General features: G+C 45.0%; 1 non-coding gene across 1 annotated transcript; it reads right to left on the bottom strand.

Annotated features, from left to right (window-relative positions):
• Nucleotides 1-17085: 17085 nt before the first annotated feature.
• Nucleotides 17086-17204, bottom strand: LOC137501408 (5S ribosomal RNA). The gene has a single exon (XR_011018551.1). It is a non-coding gene; the product is annotated as a 5S ribosomal RNA (ribosomal RNA).
• Nucleotides 17205-17519: the final 315 nt, after the last annotated feature.

The raw sequence follows: 17519 nt of genomic DNA, 5'->3' as shown, positions 1-17519 counted from the left end.
TGATGGCAGGCTTGGTGATGCCCTGGATGTTGTCTCGGAGCACCTTCCTGTGACGCTTGGCGCCTCCTTTGCCGAGTCCCTTTCCTCCCTTGCCTCGTCCGGTCATGGTAGATCAGTACAACAGCGAGTTCAGAGCTCGAATGTGCCAGGCCCCGCTTTTGCTTGTGCTTTTGTTGAACGAGCCTGGCCCCGGTGACGTCGGCAACTGGCTAGCGAATGGCAGCGCTGCTGCAGCACAGGGAGGGGGAAGCGAAGGAATAAAACAAGGCGAGCGGGAGCAAGCTCTTTTATTCTCCCTGCAGCGTGTCGACAGTGAGTACCGTACGTCATGGCCCGGACGAAGCAGACTGCACGTAAATCCACCGGAGGCAAGGCCCCCCGCAAGCAGCTGGCAACCAAGGCTGCCCGTAAGAGCGCGCCTGCCACGGGTGGAGTGAAGAAGCCTCATCGGTACAGACCCGGTACCGTGGCCCTCCGTGAGATCAGGCGCTACCAGAAGAGCACCGAGCTGCTCATCCGCAAGCTGCCTTTCCAGCGGCTCGTGAGAGAAATAGCTCAGGACTTCAAGACCGACCTGCGCTTCCAGAGCTCGGCCGTCATGGCCTTGCAGGAGGCCAGCGAAGCCTACCTGGTGGGTCTTTTCGAAGACACCAACTTGTGTGCCATCCATGCCAAGCGTGTCACCATCATGCCGAAGGACATCCAGCTCGCCCGCCGCATCCGAGGGGAGCGTGCCTAAGTCCGGAGCTTGCTTAACGCTGGACCTTTCACCAAACGGCCCTTTTCAGGGCCACCAAAATATCCCAGAAAGAGCAGTCGTAGTCTCTGAGCTAGCACGGGCAGTGAATTAAAATATTTTTTAAAAATAAATAAATAATAATAATATAAATCTTGATGATGATGGTGGTGGTGGTTGTTGTTGTTGTTTCCAGGGGATGATGTGAACATTCCAAGTGCAATCACAGTAAAGAAAAAACTGAATAATAATAATAATAATAATAATAATAATAATAATAATAATAATAATAATAATAATAATAATAATGACAAAGTATATACATCTTGAAGGCGGTGGTTGTAGTTTTTTTTTTTTTTAATTCCAGGGGTCGATGGGAAGAGTCCTAGAGCAATCACAGTAAAGAAAATAGTGAATAATAAAGGTGGTGATAATAATAATAATAATAATAATAATAATAATAATAATAATAATAATAATAATAATAACAAAGTATATAAATCTTGAAGGTGGTTGTTGCAGTTGTTGTGCCAAGGGGATTAAGGAAAACTCCAAGTGCAATAACAGTAAAGAAAACACTAAATAATGATGATGATGATGATGATGATGATAATAATAATAATAATAATAATAATAATAAAAACAACAACAGAGTAGCGGGGCACTTATGCAGACTTGCCCCTTTACGAGACAAAGGTAGGAGGGGGGGCCAGGTTTCACGCTCAAGACTTCATAGGCTCTTTTAGAAAGAAGGTGATGGCCCTGATAAGGGCCGTTTTTCCTCTGCTCCCACGGGAGCAAGAGGTGCGGGTGGAAGGAAGCAAGATCATGAAATGACCTCACTTCCTTTTAGCTGGTGCCTTTTTAGGCGAGGCCTTGGGCTTAGCAGCCTTTTTAGGCTTAGGTGCCTTAGGTTTCTTAGTGGGCACCTTGGCGGCCTTCTTAGCCTTGGAAGGAGCCTTCTGCTTTGGTTTGGGAGCAGGAGCTGCCTTCTTCTTCTCAGCAGGCTTTTTGGAAATGGCTTTCTTGGCTGCAGCCTTGGCTCCACCAGCCTTCTTCGCCTTGGGGATGCGCTTCTCCTTGGGGGCGGCGGACCGCTTGACAGGGGCTGCGCTGGCCTTCTCCGGCTTGGCAGCTGAGGCGAGTTTGAAGGAACCTGAAGCTCCCTTCCCCTTGGTCTGGACCAGCTCTCCGGAAGCCACAGCAGATTTCAGGTACTTCTTGATGAATGGCGCCAGCTTCTCAGAGTCCACCTTGTAGTTGGCAGAGATGTACTTCTTGATAGCTTGGAGAGAAGATCCACCTCGCTCCTTGAGGCTCTTGATGGCACTGCCCACCATCTCGGAGGTTTTCGGATGGGCAGGCTTGGTGCGAGGTTTCTTGGATGCGGAAGCCTTGTTCTTCTTGGGCGACGCCTGGGCCGGAGCCGAGGCGGGTGCAGATGCTGCCGATGCTGTTGCTGTGTCAGCCATGGTCACGGTGCGAATGTGTTAAATTTTCCCTAGATTCTGTATGGTTCACCTGGCTCTTAGAGACAGGTGGTGTGAGAGGTACCGATGCCGGTGCTCCTTCGGAGCTCCTCTGTCGGTCTTTGGTAGGTGTATTGATTTGTGTTTTAGAATAAGGTCACACTTTCAGTGTCCTTATCCTGGTTGCTTGTTTTGTGGAAATAATTTCGTTGTGTGGTTTGTTCTCGTTTAATGTTTAGAGGAGTGTTAATGTAAGGCAGTGTGAAGTTTGTTTATGTAGTTAAGTGTGTTTGGTTCTGAGTTGTGTAATTTCTTCTTATTATTTTAACTGTTGGTATGTGTATGAGTGTCCAGGGGAAAAACCTTCATAATTTTGAATGGCTGACACAGTGGGTTCAGTGTACGATGTGGATTGGAGCTTGGTTGCCCATGAGATCCAATCCTGGCTGATGTTGCGTTAGGAGGTTTGCAACGCTGCATCGTGTATGATTACGCTTACTTATTAATCGTTGTAACTGATTAATAAGTGTTATGCGGGTGAAATTATGGTAGTTAACAGCATTGGCGGCATGATATTTTACTTATAAGGGCTTCACATTGAGTAATGTTGTTGTTACGCTGACCAGGGTCCATTCCTAGGTGACCTAGCTGCTGGTAGGTGGGGGCATTGTGGGGGCAGAGGTTGCAAAAAACAGTCCTTATCTTGTGTGTGCTTTGAACGTAAGTGTGTTAGTTGCTGCGTATAGTGTTATTTGTGAGTATTATTATTACATGTTAAAGTTTAGTCAGGGTTGGTGAGTATGTCCTTAATTATTAGAATGTATTTGGGTCGTCGGTAGATAGTGTCGGCTCTGTGTGGTTCGTACTGTCCCAGTGTGTTTATTATTGGATTTTCGTGATGTTGTGTGGAGTTATAGAAGTTTGTAGTGAGTGAGTGTACATAATCCAAGATGTACGGGACTTTAGTTATCTCGTGTAGTTGTACTGTAGGTATGGTGTAGTCTTTAACTGCTAAGTGTAATAGCCAGTTTTGTATTCTCTGTAGGCGTTTTATACTGGATATGGGTAGAAAGCCAATGGCTGGATATGCGTATGTAAGGACGGGGCGTATAAATGTGGTGTATATGAGTTTGATATTTTTCTGAGAGAGTGCGCTTTTTCTGTGGATAAGTGGGTAGAGCATTAGAGTGTTTCGTTTGGCGCGTTGTATTATGTTCGTGACGTGTTCTTGTAAGTTGAGTCGTGAGTCTAGTGTGACCCCTAGGTATTTGTGACTGCTGACTTGTTGTATGGCTTGGTTGTACAGTTGTAGTTGTTGTTGCGGTTGTTTGCGTCGGCGAGTGTAGTGTACTACTTTTGTTTTTTGTAAATTGACTTCAATTTTCCATTTGGTGAGCCAGGGTTCGAGTTCGTTTAGATGTTGTTGTATACGTTGGGTGGCAATGTCTGGGTTCCAGCTTCTGGCCATAATGGCTGTGTCGTCGGCATAAATAGCTGTTAGTGTTTTGTCTGTGCGGGGGATATCATTGATATATTGGAGAAAGAGAATTGGTCCTAAAATGCTGCCTTGGGGCACGCCAGCGTGTATGTTTCTTAGTGTTGAGTTCTTGTTGTTTATTGAGATGTAGAAGGTGCGGTTTAGTAAGTAATTGTGTATAAGTTTAGTGTAAGTGGGGTGCAGATGTAGTCTGATTAGCTTGTAAATGAGGCTGGGGTGGTGTACTCTGTCAAAGGCTTGTTTATAGTCTAAGTATACTGCTATTGTTCCTTGATTGTGCTGGAAGCCTTGTGTAATGTGTTCAGTGACGCGTAGCAGTTGTTGTGTTGTGGAGTGTTGTTGTCGGAATCCAAATTGCTCGGGTATTAGGTTGTTGTATATTGTATTTCTGATGCGTGAGTAGATTAGTTTCTCGAATACTTTAGAGATAATGCTGAGTAGGCTGATTGGTCTGTAATTGGCTGGGTTTTTAGGGTCTTTATTTGGCTTAGGGAAGCATATAATTTTGGCTGTTTTCCATTGTTGTGGGAAGTATTCTAGATTGAGCATGGCATTAAAAATTTGTGTTAAGAATTTTATCATGTCTGTGTTGAGGTGCTTGAGCAGGGGTGCGGGAATCTCATCCTGTCCTGGGGCTTTTTTGTCTGATAGTTTCTTGATTATGTTTTTGATTTCAATTGGTTTGAAGGGGGGGACAGGTGAGTGGTTTGGAGTATATAGAAAGTTGTTTATGATGTTGGTTACTATGTTATCGTGTTGAGGGTTCGTTCTATTGGTGTTGGGTTTGAAGTTTTCTTTTAGAGTGTCTGCTAATAGTTCAGATTTTTCAAGGTCGGAGATTGTCTTGGTGCCGTCTGGTTTAGTTAGTGGGGGGGTAGGTTGGTCAGATCTGGTGAATATTTTTGTAGTTTTCCAGAGGTTGTTTATGTAATTATTATTATCATTATTATTATTATTATTATTATTACTAGTGGTTATTTCAGAGAGTTTTTTGTTCCAGGTGTCGTTAATATGTTTAGTTAATTCTTTTTTAGTCTTAGCGTGTAGGCGGTTGTAGCGAATTTTATTTTGTAGTGTCCGTGTTCTTTGAAATGTGGTGCGGGCTCTGTTTTTCTCTTGTATTAGTTGTGTTAGGTGTGGCGGTAACGTGTAGGGTTTGGTGTGCTGTGGGGTGTAGCTGGCTTTTGCTGCTGTGAGTAAGATGTTAGTGAATAAGGTGACTGCTGTGTCAATGTCGTCAGTAGTTGTGAGGGGGGGTGCGGGGTTGAGTTCTAGGAGGTGTTCTAATTGAGAGGTGTAGGTGTCCCAGTTTATGTAGTTGGTGTTGATTACTTTGCGTGTATTGCATTGGTATTTTTTGATGCCTATTTCAAGCAGTACTGGTCGGTGGTCTGAGTGTAATTGTTGCATAGTGTCTATTTTTGCGTTGTAGGGAATGTTTTTGAGGAGTGCAATATCGTTGGTGTCTGAGTGTAGTATGCCATTGCGGGTCCAGTAGAAAGTGGGTTCGAATGGGGCCGTTATGAAGTAATTGTTGTGTATACTGTGTTCTCGTAGTTTTATGCCGTGAGGGTTTATTGTTTTACTGTTCCAGTCTGTGTGTTTGCTGTTAAGGTCGCCAGCCAGTATAACATGTTCGTAGTCTAAGAGTAAGTCAAAATCTGAGGTGTGGAGGCGCTTGTCTGGGGGTAGGTAGGCTGATATTATTGTAATTCGTTGGTGTCTGTCGTCTAGCTGTATTGCCGTGGCTTCTAGTGTGTGTGTGGTGGGGAGATAGATATGGTTGTGGGCAATGCGCCTTTTAATCGCAATTAAGGTGCCACCGCCATCGCCATCTCTGTCTGTTCGGTATGTACTGTATTGTGGAATGGAGAATCGTTTGTGAGGTTTAAGTTTAGTCTCTTGTATTAGTAGTATGTCTATGTCGTGTTCTGTGATGTATTGTTTGAGTTCGGCCTTCTTTGCAGGGTTATTCAGGCCGTTAGCGTTCCATGTAGTTATTCTGAGAGGTTGTCTAGCCATGGAGCTTGTTTATAATTGTGTTTGAGAGCTGTAAGAGTGTATTGAGTATGGACTGTATGGCTGTTACTGTGGTGGAGATTAGTATGTTCATGTGCGCTTGAGCTTCTTCAATAAAGTATTTAATGTCTTCAGGGGTGTTAAGGGGCAATTTTAGTTTTGTGAACTGGTTGGTAATAGTTGGCGCGGTTGAGTGTGCAGGTGTAGTTGGCGTGGCGTTAAGTGTGCGCTTGGGGGCTGGGGAGGTGGTTTGTATATTGTTGTCTGTATGTGTGATGGTAGTAATGGTAGGAGGGTCAGTGTGGGGAGGTTTGTCTTGTTTGCTACTGGTGTTAGGCTGGGACTTTGTTCGTTTGTTTTGTTTAGTGGGCTGGTTGAGTACTTTGCTGAAATTTAGGGGCGGGGTGTTGGTCTGAGATGTGGTGTTGGATTGACCGGGGAGTGCCGGGAAATCTTTTTCTCCAAAGTGCAGGTTTTTACAGTTTGTGTTGATAGTTTCTTCTGAACAGGTATTGTCATCAGTTTCAAGTACGGAGTATCTGTTTGAGGTGGAGATTGAGCAAGTAGATGAGGTAGAGTTCCTTCTTGTTTTAGAGTTAGTGTCCTGAGTGTCGCTTTCTGGTTTCTCTGTAATCTGGGGTTTAGCAGGGAATCGTTTATTGACATACTTGATATATTCAGGGCACTGTCTATGTGAAGCAGGGTGGCCCTTTCCCCCGCAGTTGGCGCACAATAATTCTTCTGGTTTGCTTATTGTGCATTCCTTAGGTTTGTGGGGGCCGGCGCACTTCACGCATTTCGGGGTCATGTGACACCCTGTTCGTGAGTGGCCAAACCCTTGACAATTGTAACATTGGACAACCCTGTTGGCCTCTGTAGGGGGGAGCCTTTCTGCAGTGCGCACGGGAATTTTCTGTATATGTGTTAAGTTTGGTAGGTCAGTGTTGTCTTGAGTGTCTGGGTAAGTGACAATAAATAGTGGCATGAGCACTTTCTTTGGTTTGCCCTCACTTTGGGGGGTTATCTTGTGCATTTGTGCAACGTGCGTAGGTGTGAAGCCCTTATCCTTGAGATCTTCAATGATCTCTTCAGGGGTCATGTCCATGGGTAGTCCCCTAATGACTCTTTGCTTGTGAGCAATGCGTTTCTTGGTGGCATAGGTGAAGTAATTTATGTTATTTGCATCTAGAGCGGCAGTGAGTTTGGTATGGTCTTCTAATGTTTTTAGTACTACATGAGCACCTTCTCTAGTAAAGGAGATTTCATAATTTTGATTTATGACATTTTTTTGAATGAAGGAACTTAGGTCCCTCCATTTTTTGTCTGATCTGATCTGGATTGGTGGGATTTTTGCTGTTGGGGCTTGATTGCCGCATTTAGCCATGTTGTGTAATTTATATCTGTAATGTGTAGTTTGAATCTGTCAGTGATACAGCAACGGCAGCGCCGCCGCGCCTCGGGTGGCCCTAAGCCACGAGCTGGGCGCTGTGTCGGGCCAGGTATCGTTTTTATGAGTGGTGTCCCCACGACAAGGCCCGAAACAGCGCACCGCGTGGGTGATAGAATTTGAAAAGATGGCAATTTCCACAGAGCCTGGAGCGAGGTGGATCCTCCCGTGACAATACGGGAAGCGCAGTCTCTGCCAACAATGCAGAGATGTTGCTGCGGGTAGCGGGTCTTGCAGGGGCAACGGCTAGAAGGACTGGTTCCAAAAGCCAAATTGCATGTAGAAGAAGAGGCAAGCGACCTCTCAGGGTCTAGTCTCCTCTCCCAGTGACCAAAGTGTGCGGGCGAACACTCAGGTTCTAACGCAGGGCTCCAAGGTAGCAAAAGGAAGTGAGAAAGTTGGCACGGCTCAGAAACACGTCTGTCCTGCTCAAGGTTCATACAGCGAAATGCGAAATGTGTGTTAAATTTTCCCTAGATTCTGTATGGTTCACCTGGCTCATAGAGACAGGTGGTGTGAGAGGTACCGATGCCGGTGCTCCTTCGGAGCTCCTCTGTCGGTCTTTGGTAGGTGTATTGGTTAGTGTATTAGAATAAGGTCACACTTTTAGTGGCCCTATCCTGGTTTCTTGTTTTGTGGAAATTTATTTCGTTGTGTGGTTTTATTCTCGTTTATTAATTGGAGTAGTGTTAATGTATGACAATGTGAAGTTGGTTTATATGTAGTTGAGTGTGTTTATTTCTGGATTGTGTAATTTCTTCTTATTAGTTTAACTATTGGTATGTGTATGAGTGTCCAGGGGAAAAACCTTCATAATTTTGAATGGCTGACACAGTGGGTTCAGTGTACGATGTGGATTGGAGCTTGGTTACCCATGAGATCCAATCCTAGCTGATGTTGCGTTAGGAGGTTTGCAACGCTGCATCGTGTATGATTACGCTTACTTATTAATCGTTGTAACTGATTAATAAGTGTTTTGCGGGTGAAATTATCGTAGTTAACAGCATTGGCGGCATGATAGTTTACTTATAAGGGCTTCACATTGGGCAGTGTTGTTGTTACGCTGACCAGGGTCCGTTCCCAGGTGACCTAGCTGCGGGTGGATGGGGGGGTTGTGGGGGCAGAGGTTGCAAAAACAGTCCTTATCTTGTGTGTGCTTAGAACGTAAGTGTGTTAGTTGCTGCGTATAGTGTTATTTGTGAGTATTATTATTACATGTTAAAGTTTAGTCAGGGTTGGTGAGTATGTCCTTAATGATTAGAATGTATTTGGGTCGTCGGTAGATAGTGTCGGCTCTGTGTGGTTCGTACTGTCCCAGTGTGTTTATTAGTGGATTTTCGTGATGTTGTGTGGAGTTATAGAAGTTTGTAGTGAGTGAGTGTGCGTAATCCAAGATGTACGGGACTTTAGTTATCTCGTGTAGTTGTACTGTAGGTATGGTGTAGTCTTTAACTGCTAAGTGTAAAAGCCAGTTTTGTATTCTCTGTAGGCGTTTTATACTGGATATGGGTAGAAAGCCAATGGCTGGATATGCGTATGTAAGGACGGGGCGTATAAATGTGGTGTATATGAGTTTGATGTTTTTCTGAGAGAGTGCGCTTTTTTTGTGGATGAGTGGGTAGAGCATTAGAGTGTTTCGTTTGGCGCGTTGTATTATGTTCGTGACGTGTTCTTGTAGGTTGAGTCGTGAGTCTAGTGTGACCCCTAAGTATTTGTGGCTGTTGACTTGTTGTATGGCTTGGTTGTACAGTTGTAGTTGTTGTTGCGGTTGTTTGCGTCTGCGAGTGTAGTGGACTACTTTAGTTTTTTGTAAGTTGACTTCAATTCTCCATTTGGTGAGCCAGGGTTCGATTTCGTTTAGATGTTGTTGTATGCGTTGGGTGGCAATGTCTGGGTTCCAGCTTCTGGCCATAATGGCTGTGTCGTCGGCATAAATAGCTGTTAGTGTTTTATCTGTGCGGGGGATATCATTGATATATTGGAGAAAGAGAATTGGTCCTAAAATACTGCCTTGGGGCACGCCAGCGTGTATGTTTCTTAGTGTTGAGTTTTTGTTGTTTATTGAGATGTAGAAGGTGCGGTTTAGTAAGTAATTGTGTATAAGTTTAGTGTAAGTGGGGTGCAGTTGTAGTCTGATTAGCTTGTAAGTGAGGCTGGGGTGGTGTACTCTGTCAAAAGCTTGTTTATAATCCAAGTATACTGCTATTGTTCCTTGATTGTGCTGGAAGCCTTGTGTAATGTGTTCAGTGACGCGTAGCAGTTGTTGTGTTGTGGAGTGTTGTTGTCGGAATCCAAATTGCTCGGGTATTAGGTTGTTGTATATTGTATTTCTGATGCGTGAGTAGATTAGTTTCTCGAATACTTTAGAGATAATGCTGAGTAGGCTGATTGGTCTGTAATTAGCTGGGTTTTTAGGGTCTTTGTTTGGCTTAGGGAAGCATATAATTTTGGCTGTTTTCCATTGTTGTGGAAAGTATTCAAGATTGAGCATGGCATTGAAAATTTGTGTTAAGAATTTTATCATGTCTGTGTTAAGGTGCTTGAGCAGGGGTGCGGGAATCTCATCCTGTCCAGGGGCTTTTTTGTCTGATAGTTTCTTGATTATGTTTTTGATTTCAATTGGTTTGAAGGGGGGGACAGGTGAGTGGTTTGGAGTATATAGAAAGTTGTTTATGATGTTGGTTACTATGTTATCGTGTTGAGGGTTCGTTCTATTGGTATTGGGTTTGAAGTTTTCTTTTAGAGTGTCTGCTAATAGTTCAGATTTTTCAAGGTCGGAGATTGTTTTGGTGCCGTCTGGTTTAGTTAGTGGGGGGGTAGGTTGGTCAGTTCTGGTAAATATTTTTGTAGTTTTCCAGAGATTGTTTATGTAATTATTATTATTATTATTATTATTGTTGTTATTATTATTATTACTAGTGGTTATTTCAGAGAGTTTTTTGTTCCAGGTATCGTTAATATGTTTAGTTAATTCTTTTTTAGTCTTGGCGTGTAGGCGGTTATAGTGAATTTTATTTTGTAGTGTCCGTGTTCTTTGAAATGTGGTGCGGGCTCTGTTTTTCTCTTGTATTAATTGTGTTAGGTGTGGCGGTAACGTGTAGGGTTTGGTGTGCTGTGGGGTGTAGCTGGCTTTTGCTGCTGTGAGTAAGATGTTAGTGAATAAGGTGACTGCTGTGTCAATGTCGTCAGTAGTTGTGAGGGGGGGTGCGGGGTTGAGTTCTAGGAGGTGTTCTAATTGAGAGGTGTAGGTGTCCCAGTTTATGTAGTTGGTGTTGATTACTTTGCGTGTATTGCATTGGTATTTTTTGATGCCTATTTCAAGCAGTACTGGTCGGTGGTCTGAGTGTAATTGTTGCATAGTGTCTATTTTTGCGTTGTAGGGAATGTTTTTGAGGAGTGCAATATCGTTGGTGTCTGAGTGTAGTATGCCATTGCGGGTCCAGTAGAAAGTGGGTTCGAATGGGGCCGTTATGAAGTAATTGTTGTGTATACTGTGTTCTCGTAGTTTTATGCCGTGAGGGTTTATTGTTTTACTGTTCCAGTCTGTGTGTTTGCTGTTAAGGTCGCCAGCCAGTATAACATGTTCATAGTCTAAGAGTAAGTCGAAATCTGAGGTGTGGAGGCGCTTGTCTGGGGGTAGGTAGGCTGATATTATTGTAATTCGTTGGTGTCTGTCGTCTAGCTGTATTGCCGTGGCTTCTAGTGTGTGTGTGGTGGGGAGATAGATATGGTTGTGGGCAATGCGCCTTTTAATCGCAATTAAGGTGCCACCGCCATCGCCATCTCTGTCTGTTCGATATGTACTGTATTGTGGAATGGAGAATCGTTTGTGAGGTTTAAGTTTAGTCTCTTGTATTAGTAGTATGTCTATGTCGTGTTCTGTGATGTATTGTTTGAGTTCGGCCTTCTTTGCAGGGTTATTCAGGCCGTTAGCGTTCCATGTAGTTATTCTGAGAGGTTGTCTAGCCATGGAGCTTGTTTATAATTGTGTTTGAGAGCTGTAAGAGTGTATTGAGTATGGACTGTATGGCTGTTACTGTGGTGGAGATTAGTATGTTCATGTGCGCTTGAGCTTCTTCAATAAAGTATTTAATGTCTTCAGGGGTGTTAAGGGGCAATTTTAGTTTTGTGAACTGGTTGGTAATAGTTGGCGCGGTTGAGTGTGCAGGTGTAGTTGGCGTGGCGTTAAGTGTGCGCTTGGGGGCTGGGGAGGTGGTTTGTACATTGTTGTCTGTATGTGTGATGGTAGTAATGGTAGGAGGGTCGGTGTGGGGAGGTTTGTCTTGTTTGCTACTGGTGTTAGGCTGGGACTTTGTTCGTTTGTTTTGTTTAGTGGGCTGGTTGAGTACTTTGCTGAAATTTAGGGGCGGGGTGTTGGTCTGAGATGTGGTGTTGGATTGACCGGGGAGTGCCGGGAAATCTTTTTCACCAAAGTGCAGGTTTTTACAGTTTGTATTAATAGTTTCTTGTGAACAGGTGTTGTCATCAGTTTCAAGTGCGGAGTATCTGTTTGAGGTGGAGATTGAGCAAGTAGATGAGGTAGAGTTCCTTCTTGTTTTAGAGTTAGTGTCCTGGGTGTCGCTTTCTGGTTTCTCTGTAATCTGGGGTTTAGCAGGGAATCGTTTATTGACATACTTGATATATTCAGGGCACTGTCTATGTGAAGCAGGGTGGCCCTTTCCCCGGCAGTTGGCGCACAATAATTCTTCTGGTTTGCTTATTGTGCATTCCTTAGGTTTGTGGGGGCCGGCGCACTTCACGCATTTCGGGGTCATGTGACACCCTGTTCGTGAGTGGCCAAACCCTTGACAATTGTAACATTGGACAACCCTGTTGGCCTCTGTAGGGGGGAGCCTTTCTGCAGTGTGCACGGGAATTTTCTGTATATGTGTTAAGTTTGGTAGGTCAGTGTTGTCTTGAGTGTCTGGGTAAGTGACAATAAATAGTGGCATGAGCACTTTCTTTGGTTTGCCCTCACTTTGGGGGGTTATCTTATGCATTTGTGCAACATGTGTAGGTGTGAAGCCCTTATCCTTGAGATCTTCAATGATCTCTTCAGGGGTCATGTCCATGGGTAGTCCCCTAATGACTCTTTGCTTGTGAGCAATGCGTTTCTTGGTGGCATAGGTGAAGTAATTTATGTTATTTGCATCTAGAGCGGCAGTGAGTTTGGTATGGTCTTCTAATGTTTTTAGTACTACATGAGCACCTTCTCTAGTAAAGGAGATTTCATAATTTTGATTTATGACATTTTTTTGAATGAAGGAACTTAGGTCCCTCCATTTTTTGTCTGATCTGATCTGGATTGGTGGGATTTTTGCTGTTGGGGCTTGATTGCCGCATTTAGCCATGTTGTGTAATTTATATCTGTAATGTGTAGTTTGAATCTGTCAGTGATACAGCAACGGCAGCGCCGCCGCGCCTCGGGTGGCCCTAAGCCACGAGCTGGGCGCTGTGTCGGGCCAGGTATCGTTTTTATGAGTGGTGTCCCCACGACAAGGCCCGAAACAGCGCACCGCGTGGGTGATAGAATTTGAGAAGATGGCAACTTCCACAGAGCCTGGAGCGAGGTGGATCCTCCCGTGACAATACGGGAAGCGCAGTCTCTGCCAACAATGCAGAGATGTTGCTGCGGGTAGCGGGTCTTGCAGGGGCAACGGCTAGAAGGACTGGTTCCAAAAGCCAAATTGCATGTAGAAGAAGAGGCAAGCGACCTCTCAGGGTCTAGTCTCCTCTCCCAGTGACCAAAGTGTGCGGGCGAACACTCAGGTTCTAACGCAGGGCTCCAAGGTAGCAAAAGGAAGTGAGAAAGTTGGCACGGCTCGAATGATGTGTTAAATTTTCCCTGAAAATGGCGGAGTGTATCAGGCTACTCGGACCGCGCAGGAAACAGCAGTGGCTAGCTGTCGGGTGGGCTGCGCGGCGATAAGTTGGGGACGTGCTTCCTAGCTCCTTTCTCGTGCACCCTGCGTCCCGTGGGGGCGGCGGAAGGTTCAGTTCAAGGTAGGAAGGGATAGCCAAAGGATTAATGCTGCTCCTCAAATGAAAGAAGTGCTGCCCGCCTTGTTCAGGGCGTCCTGGCGCAGGTGTGTTCCATGGACAGCATTTCCTCAGCTCCCTCTCCATGCCGACATTTAGGGGCAGCCGCCGTCGTCGCGACGCCCCCGGGAGCGACCACCGCTTACCTGAAGGAAGTCCCATCCTTCCTCTAGCTGCCAAGGCAGAGAACTGTTTGTGGACTCTAGCCACTTTCGAATGAGAGCAAGGGACGTTCGGCCTTCAGGTGGATTTCTGCAGTAGCAAGGAGACCCACCGTAATCTGCCTCTAATAGCATTGCATAAAAGGGCATAAAGAAGGAAACATATAAATTAGGGACTAGTTTCCACGACTTGTCAGATTCCAGGTCTCTTGCTAGCTCTTTAAGTTCATTTTAGTCGCAGTATTTAGGGCCATAGGCACTTGCCTCACGGTCAGGTACCCTCTCTCACTTCCTGCTGTTTTAAGGCCCTTGTAAGGGAAGAGAAGAGAAGCCTAGTTAAAGAGGAATCCTAGAACGTCTAGGTGTATTTCAGGGCGTACCTTAAGGCCCAGACCGGAAGACAGCCGGTTAAGTCTCACGAAAGACTTTGTCCCTGACCTGTAGGAGGGAAGCACAGCCTGGTAGAAACGTCCCGCCTACCCCGGGCAACAAAGCCAGGACCGAATATCTCTAGGCCTATTCACAATCGAAAAGAAGCCCATATATAGTATATCTACACCAGGCGGTATTACTAATTGTTCCAATATTACAGCCGATCGCGTCCTCCCTCAAGTTGGACAGCTTGAGGTAGACAGAAGCTTCCGAGGGAGCTGCCTACAGAGAACAACTTCAGAAAAAATTGGATGAGAACAAGAGATACAATGATAGGACCCATCTTAAGACACCCAGGACTTATTCAGTTGGTTTTAGAACGATGTGTAGGCGGTAAGAACTGTAGGGGTAGACCAAGGTACGGACATGACAAGCACATGTAGGATGCAATAGTTACATAGAAACGAAAAGGTTGGCACAGGATAGGGTGGCGTGGAGGGCTGCATCAAACCAGTCTACGGACTGGTGACTCAAACAACAAACAACAACAGTAGGCTAAGGCTATTAAAAAAAAAAAACAACTACCGCTACTACTATGTCGACGACGACGACTTTTACCTAACTTTCGTAACCGACCTTTGGTTTCAAAGCTGCCATTAAGTGAGAGTATGCCTCCTTAAAATAACCTACTGGCTGCGGCGAGAATCGATCACACTATTAGCAGCATAGAACGAAGACGATCGCGTGAACTGACTTCAAATAATAGTATTAAAGTTTGAGGTTACGTCGAATGTAATTACAAAAAGGCTACGCAATTACTTCTTTGACTTACAAGTACAGCGGCATACCTAACCTCAAAAAAGAATAAGGTCAGTAAAGTGCGAAACCGCGAGAATGCTATGTCCCTTTCGACGTGTAAGGAACTTTTTCTTTCTTTCTTTCTTTCTTTCTTTCTTTCTTTCTTTCTTTCTCCTGGTCCGAACGACGCCGGGAATTGCAGGAATACGTGTTGGGTTAACACGTTGGACGTTCAATTCTTACTTGCAGATGGAAATCAGGAAGGAAGGAAGGAAGGAAGGAAGGAAGGAAGGAAGGATCTAACACAGGGTAGATGCACGGTTAACACAACTTCTCTCGCCATGTGGATTCGGTGTGATTATACGGCTGGATGCCCTTCCTGACTACAACCTTCCTTCCTTCCTTCCTTCCTTCCTTCCTTCCTTCCTTCTTCTTCTTCTTCTACTACTACTACTACTACTACTACTACTACTACTACTACTACTCAAGTTTGTGCTGTAAAAGAATACCCTGTGAAGAAAACAGGAGGTTTAAGAGTCCTCTTCCCTCAAATATCAATTGAAGTACCGTAATGAGGGATACCGAGTCATTTACATTCATGGGAGGATATGCGTAAAGGGACCTGATGATTTTTAGGCCAGCTGCGCTAGGGTTACTCTTCGTATGACTAGACCAGACCAGTACCGGTACGGTACCTCAAGATTTTTATTTTTTCTTAATTAGTTTAGGTGATCCAAGCCTAACCTGCAGTATATTGCACCCGAAATATCTAGCATCTACCCTGTAATGAGAAGATGCAGGCCTCCCTCCCAGTTTTCAAGACTGGTGATGATAAAAGTGTGCGTAATTTAGCTTGAAGTTAGCAGATCCACGATCAGTTTATGCCCCTTTTGCTCGGTTCGCTGCAATCATGTCTTAGAACAGGGTCTCCATTCTAGGCCTATCAATTCCTGCGAACTCGTGAAAGCAATCAGGTAATGAAGATGATGATTGTAGTTATTAACATTAAGAAGAGAAGTTGAGGTGTTTGTCTTCAGCAGAAAAGAGGATATAGGACCCGGGTAGCAGTGAAAGGGCGACCGTGTTAGACGCAGGATACCTAACCTCCCTATTCTTTGAATTCTAACCGGTAGTACTAAGGTAAGGAGGAAAAAGTAGGACGTACAGGTACGCAGTGTTCAGGTGCTGGGCAAATGGACGTATTATTGCCGAAGTACGAAAAATCCGTACCGGCCTAACAGGAAGTAGTAGTGGTAGGTAGTGAAAAATGTTATTTACTTTACGCCCCACTAACTACTATTTACCGTTTCCGGAGACGCCGCTGAGGCGAAATTTTGTCCCGCAGGAGTTCTTCTATTTTACGTGCCCGTAAATCTACAGGCATTAGGCCGACGTGTTTGGCCATTCAAATACCAAGGGAGTGAACCGGAATCGAACTCGCCAAGTTGAGCTCAGAATGGCCTATTTAAATCCAGGACGGTAACGGTAATGATATGGGGAGTTGAGGTTAGTTCTATGGAATTCATCACTTGCCGAAAGGTCGGTCAGCCGACGTGCAGGCTACTGAAATCGAGCACTTTCCTCACGTCACCTAACCTAAAACGTCACGACACTTTCAACTAACACTTGTCGTCGAAAACGTTACTTTCTCAGTCTTATTAGGAAACCGTCTCATCTTAGGTAGAAATGCAAAGTCCTGGGAGTCAATGCTACGATTTGTCGGAACACGCGCACAAGGGTCACTCTCCTGCACTAGTACATCATCGTTCGTAAGCAAGCTTATGAGAGACGCCCAGTTACCTGCAGAGAATAGCGCACAACAGACTTGCAACTTATTACCGAACGTCGTCGTTATATCAACGGGTCAGCGATAGTATCTTATCTTACCTGAAAGAACATAAAATGAAATCATTTTTCGCCTCTTTGAAGGGCTGCTACATGCGGCGTGCGGTTGCTAGGACACGGCTTTCATTGTTATCACGACAGTGTCGATGACGTTGTTTGGAAACCATCTTCCTCGCGATTTTCTTGGCGGGCAGGGAGATTCGAACCCACGTTCCGCCCTGGCACTGATTACCCTTCTTACCTGTAATCTTACGCGAAATAGGACGTAGTAGAATGAAGAGTTAAGAATCCGTGAGGGGCCGCCTACAGACAGGGCACACTATGCTGCACTAACCTAAAAGAAAAATAACAGCACACACACACACACACACACACACACACACACACACACACACACACACACACACACACACACACACTCTCTCTCTCTCTCTCTCTCTCTCTCTCTCTCTCTCTCTCGCATAATCATCATCATCATCATCATCATCATCATCATCATCATCATCAGGTCAGGTTAGGCGGGCACCTCGGAGGAAGTTAAGTATCTACAATAAACTTGAATCATGTTGGAAAGTTAAGAACATCTGGTTAGTTTCACATGTAACAAAAATCGATCAATTTCGACATTTGTGCAGCCGTAAGGCTAAAGTTGATGATAAAGGGTTATTTAGAGATCAGAATAGTAGGTAAAAAGGGAATTGAGCCAACGGCACGTGGTGTTCCCAAGCGGTCACCCATCCAAGTACTGACCACGCCCAATGTTGCTTAACTGCGGTGATCGGACGAGAACCGGTGTATTCAACATGGTATGGCCGTTGGCGAGAAAGGAAGTCTTCATTGATGCATGTGTACAGAAGGCAACGGTTATTTATTCTTTGGAGGTGGGCGGGCGCGTTGTCGAGACGAGACTTTGCTCGGAGATCGCGATGGAGGAGCGTACGAGGGCGGTACTGAGCGCGCGCGGCGGGGCGCGGCGGAACCTAACCCGAGTAGTTTTAACCTCACTTCGTCGTAACCTAACCCCAACTCGACCCAGGGCCTACATTCAATCCCAACCAATCTCCTCAAGAAAGAAAAGAAAGAAAGAAAGACCCAGGGCCCCGTGGTAGTAGTAGTAGTAGTAGTAGTTGTTGTT

The sequence above is a fragment of the Anabrus simplex genome, chromosome 6 (assembly GCF_040414725.1).
Source record: "Anabrus simplex isolate iqAnaSimp1 chromosome 6, ASM4041472v1, whole genome shotgun sequence".
NCBI lineage: Eukaryota > Metazoa > Arthropoda > Insecta > Orthoptera > Tettigoniidae > Anabrus > Anabrus simplex.
Note: the sequence above shows the minus strand (reverse complement) of the source record. Positions and strands in the feature narration are given on the sequence as shown.